Here is a 6,000-nt window from a genome sequence, read left to right on the forward strand (position 1 = left end):
AGCATATTGGGCACTTACTGACCTGGGGAGTTCCATTTTCAGTATCCTATCATTTTGCCTTTTCATACTGTTCCCCTGTTTAGTATCCTACTATCACTTAACTAGGAAGTGTTAGCATTACAGAGGACAGGATCTCCTAATTATCTTTTTATTTCTGAAACTTCTCTGAAAAATTCTGGACCACTGAGTCGATTCTATTTATAAGAGCATATTCTCAGTCCTGTTTTAAAGAGCTGAATTGCATCCAGACGTAAATTCCTCTGGGCATTTCTCCGACTTCTCTGAAGATCCCAACATCGAACTACATCCCAGTGGGAATCTCAGATACCAGTGACTCCCCATGCTGATCTCTCACAAAGGGAGTATTTTCACCAGCAGAAAGTCACTAATTCATGCTGAGAATTCATCCTGCTCCATAGAAAGCTGGGATGTAGGAAACGGAGAAAAGGCTCTGGGACACAAGGGAGAAGTACTCTAAAGAGCTGGTCTTCACTACTATAAGAAGAAAAGGAAAAAGCAAGTTGATAGCAAAGACCCAAGGCAGAAAAATTGAAGTAGAGAAGTAAAGGTTTGCAGATTCTCACCTCAGGCATTTCCTGAGCAAAAGCAGACACAGCCCCAGGCCTGGGACAGGATATTTACCTGAGAAGCTGCCATTTCGTCTTCTTCTTCCTGCTCTGCATCTTGTCTGGGGATGTTATGCAGCAAACTCACACCTGCGTATTGAGAAGATACCTTCAAAGTCATCGACACAGCTCTTTAACATGCAACTAATGCACCTACAGACAGAGGATGTTGAAAACCTGAAAAGACCGACCTCTCCTGACCTCTGTCTCAGGAGAGATTCAGGAACAATCATTTCCGACCTGGAGACCAGCCTGTGAACTAATTTCTTGATTGTTCTCTCCTCAGAGAGAGCTCCTAACCCTCTGCTCACACAGACGATGTGTCGTGACTGACTTCCCTGGTCCAAATCCAGCTAGACCAACCTCTCCTCAGACTGAAGCCTGGCCTCAGCTCTCTCAAATGGATCAGGAGCCACATCCTTAAGCCGGGCCTCCCCTTAGAATCCCCTGGAGCACATCTTACGAACCACACTGATGCTCCACAGGACCCATAAAGAACTCCGTGGGGAGGGCACTGGTGAAGTTACTGCTTAACACTGGTCACTTGAACTTGATGGGAAACCAGATGGAAACCACTTGGTTAAAGATTCTTTCTGAACCATTTCCGTGAATACAAAGCCCTCCAGGTCAGGGTCCCACTCTGAAAGATTATGAATACGCAAGTCTGAGGTGGGGCCATGAAAAGAGTCTTTCCAGTGGGAACTTCTAGACACACAGAAGGCCAGCCTGACTCCCTGGGGAGGGGCTCTTTCTTGTATGGGTGCAGTCCTCCAGGGTCTGGTGCCCTAGGAGGAGGGGAGGTGGGAGGTGAGTGCTTGGTGGGAATTACCTGGTGACCTTGTTTTTGTGAAGGCTCTGGTCTCAGAATTCTGCAAAGATACCTCAAGTCTTTAGCTCTTTTCACTCCCTCCCAAGTTTATTTTAACAAGCTTATTTTTTCTTAGTATTTTTAACAAACTTCTTTTAAGTAGTAATGTTGAAAATTCTGCTCCATGAATGACCGTTTTGAACAGTAATGAAGTACGATAAGTACTTATAATAAGTACTTGTAATAATAAGTAATGTAAGCATTCATACTGACTTTTGAATTTCAAGTGTTTTACAAATTTTACAGTTCTATTAAGATAGCATGCTCAGTAGCAACAATCATTTTAACTATTTACTATATACTGTGTATCTTTCTGAAACCTTTTATAGAGTCTTGGATGTGCAACGGAAACAATTTACAATCAACTATGTTGTTGTTCCACCTTTCTGCAAATATATAGCAAACATTCCTTAAACACCTTAAATTTATTTCACTTCATGTACTCTAAACTTTAACTCATAATACACAGACAAATGCACAGGGACAACTCCAAAGAAAGTTCACAGAAGTTTTTCTAATTGTGAAGAATACAAAAAACAAGAAAAAGAATCGATCAAATCATTTGAACATTTTCATCTATACATATACTAAAACGGAACTATTTATTCATTTCACTAAAATCTAAGGACCTGGAAAATATGTAAGAACAATTTTCAAAGGTTGGAATAAATAAAAATATTCATGAAATGATGATGTCTTTTGTATTACCCTAGGTTTCTGTCTGAACACACAGATGCACACATAAAGACACTTAAGGGAAAAGCAATCTTCCATAAGTAACAGATCTTCTGGAAGAAACATTTATAATCTACCTTTAAAAAAAAACTCACATGTATTTTAGCATTTATGGTAAAAAAAATATAAATTGTGCATGAATGCATGCTAAGTCACATCAATCATGTCCAACTCTTTTTGACCCCATGGGCTGTAGCCATCCAGACTTCTCTGTCCATGGGATTTCCCAGGCAAGAATACTGGAGTGGGTTGCCATTCATTCTCCAGAGGACCTTCCCAACCCAGGGATCAAACCCAGGTCTCCTGCATTGGTAGGCGGATTCTTTACCACTGAGCCACCTGGTTTTACTGAAAACAATTGTTCCTCTTTAGTAACAGTAATTAAAAACACAATATGAGAAACAGTCTACATTTTATTAGCAAATATACCATGACACCTATTTAGAACACATTTCCAGACCTATGTGAAGAAACTGTAAGTCTTTACTGAAGCACATAAAGCCTGAAAATCACAAGTTTTACTTGGAAGGTGTAGTGACATAAAGACTTCAGTGACTGCAAATTCAGAACAATCAAACTCAAAACAAACATGGATATTTCAAATGTAAATCTCAGCTGTATCTAGGGGAGCCAACATAATTTTGAATTTAAAAAACAAAAAACACCTAAATAAAGGGAACCTGCCAAATTACAGATGAAGCTATCACTGTATAGACTAGTTGAAATTTCAAAAGAAATGAAGCAAAATAGCTTCGAAGGTAGCGAAAGAAGCCCACCTAAAGAGAGACTTAGACATTATTTTGAACAATAAAATAGAAGTCTTAAACACAACATAATACTTTGTAATCATGCAACAGGTGAGGTATTCCAAGGTAACATCAAAAATAAGAGGGGAAAAAAAATCAAAGGGCAGAAAGGAAACATTAAGGTTTCAAGGTTGTGTAATAAAGAATTTAAGGACTTGCCTGATGCTCCAGTGGGTAGAAATCTGCCTGTCAGTGCAGGGGACACAGGTTCCATCCCTGGTCAGGGGAGATTCCACAAGCCTCAGAGCAACTAAGCTAGTGTGCCACAACTGCTGAAGCCCACATCCTCCAGAGCCTGCCAGGGATTAATACAACCACTGGCCTTAGAGCCAGAGCTCCACAACAAGATAGTGGCCCCTCCTAATCATAACAGAGAAAGCCCAAGACCATCAGCAAAATCCCAGTATAGCCAAAACTAAATAAATACTAAAAGTTTAAAAAAAAAAAAAAAAAATCTCGGAGATTTTGGTTCACAGGTTCTGGAAGTTTTTAAACTACTCTTGGAATTTAAGTTTTCTCACTCTTGTAAATTCCTTAGTGACTGAAGTGGCTTTATTACTCTCCATAGGCCCTGATAATTTATGCTAACAAGATGACTTACGGTGGGCCCCTAGTATAATAATGGGATGACTCAGGTTGTGAGGCTGGGCATTTCACAAAGACCAACGAAGTGACTAGATGTTTGGGGTTTTGAGCCAGGTGGGCTTATTAGTCCAACCTCTAAGGAGGGGAGAATGCTGGAGATGTTATCAACCATGGCTATGTGGCTAAACCCCAATAAAAACTCGGGACTTAAAAGCTTGAGTGAGCTTCTTTGGCTGACAGTAGTGTTTTCTGTCACACTGATGTGCCAGGAGGGCAATGGGTCCCTTGGGATGATGACTATGGTTAAGTCCAAACAAACCCATTCAGAAGTTAAGAAGCTTATCAAGTCCAAAGAAACAGCATTTCAGGAAAGAGAGACAAAAGAAACAAATATAGGCCTCTTACCTGGGAACGAGTCATTTCTGACTCCTTGCTTTCCTCTTCCTCTGGGCTTCCTTCTAAGGTAAGATCAGTCTTGTGAAGTGACCCCAGAAAACAGGCCGTTCAATGCTTAGAAAAACACAGCGAGCTCCCTGTAACACAGCCCCACACAGAGGGAGGATCTCAACAGGTACAAATCACAATCCTCTATGGCCACTGACACAGCAGGGATTCTGGAACACAGAATCAAACGAGGTGTTTTTAGTTTCATTCTTTTCTTCAGAACTCGCGGCCCCTTATGTGAAAACCACATAATCTACGCTGACCCTCCCCTTCACACTATAGGCGAGGCCCTGACCAACCTGCATACAGAATAGAGCCTCGTTCAAGTCTTCATGGATCAGAGACAGAGGGGTTGAGCAATGCAGGACTTTAAGCAGCGGCGTCTACAAGTTAGAAGGTAGAACTGCCAGAGAAGGATATGGATCCTAGAACGATACTACCAGAAATGTGATGTGGGCCCCAGGGATCCGGCAGTTAAGATAAAGGATTTCAGAACTTCTCTCAGAGCGATGCTGGGACACACCGGGGGCGGGAAGGTGGGGACAGTAGTTTTAACCTCCACCAGTTCAGTTCAGCCACTCAGTCGTGTCCCAGACTTCGCGACCCATGGACCGCAGCACTTAAGGCTTCCCTGTCCATCACCAACTCCGGGAGCTAACTCAAACTCATGTCCATCCAGTCGGTGATACCATCCAACCATCTCTTCCTCTGTCGTTCCCTCCTCCTCCTCCCTTCAATCTTCCCCAGCATCAGGGTCTCTTCAAATGAGTCAGTTTTTTGAGTCAGGTGGCCAAAGCATTGAAGTTTCTGCTTCAGCTTCAGTCCTTCCAATGAATATTTAGGACTGATTTCCTTTAGGATTGACTGGCTGTATCTCCTTGTAGTCCAAGGGAATCTCAAGAGTCTTCTTTAACGTCCAAAGACACCCCGGAAACTCACGTGTGGAGGACAACAGGCTGAGTGACTACGAAATCCGGGTTTTAAACAAACAAACATAGCAGACTCACTGGAACTCCTCCGTCGCTAGTCTACATTCACTTCCGGGTCTGCAGGCTACTGCGCCCGCGCAGGCGGAGGAAGCGGTACAGAGGGAGGTGATTGGGCTACGCCAGGGCCAACAGAGACGTGACATAAGGGCAGTGGGTGCGACGAGGCGTGAAGCGCAATTGTGTAGGGGCAGGACCAGAGGGGGCAGAGCCTTATCTCCCCTCGCCCGGCCCCTGTCTGTTTTGGGATCTGTTGATCCTTCTGTTGGGAGAAATATGCCTGAGAAATATCAATGACCTCAGATATGCAGATGACACCACCCTTATGGCAGGAAGTGAAGATGAACTAAACTTGATGAACTCTTGATGAAAGTGAAAGAGGAGAGTGAAAAAGTTGGCTTAAAGCTCAGCATTCAGAAAACTAAGATCATGGCATCTGGTGCCATCACTTCATGGGAAATAGATGGGGAGACAGTGGAAACAGTGTCAGAATTAAATTTTTTGGGCTCCAAAATCACTGCACATGGTGACTGCAGCTATGAAATGAAAAGACGCTTACTCCTTGGAAGGAAAGTTATGAACAACCTAGATAGCATGGTAAAAAGCAGAGATATCACTTTGACAAACAAAGGTCCGTCTGGTCAAGGCTATGGTTTTTCCAGTGGTCATGTATGAATGTCAGAGTTGGACTGTGAAGAATGCTGAGCACCGAAAAATTCATGCTTTTGAACTATGGTGTTGGAGAAGACTCCTGAGAGTCCCTTGGACTGCAAGGACATCCGACCAGTCCATCCTAAAGGAAATCAGTCCTGGGTGTTCATTGGAAGGACTGATGTTGAAGCTGAAACTCCAATACTTTGGCCACCTCATGTGAAGAGTTGACTCATTGGAAAAGACCCTGATGCTGGGAGCGATTGGGGGCAGGAGGAGAAGGGGACGACAGAGGATGA

The sequence above is a fragment of the Cervus elaphus genome, chromosome 4, assembly GCF_910594005.1.
Source record: "Cervus elaphus chromosome 4, mCerEla1.1, whole genome shotgun sequence".
NCBI classification, from domain to species: domain Eukaryota; kingdom Metazoa; phylum Chordata; class Mammalia; order Artiodactyla; family Cervidae; genus Cervus; species Cervus elaphus.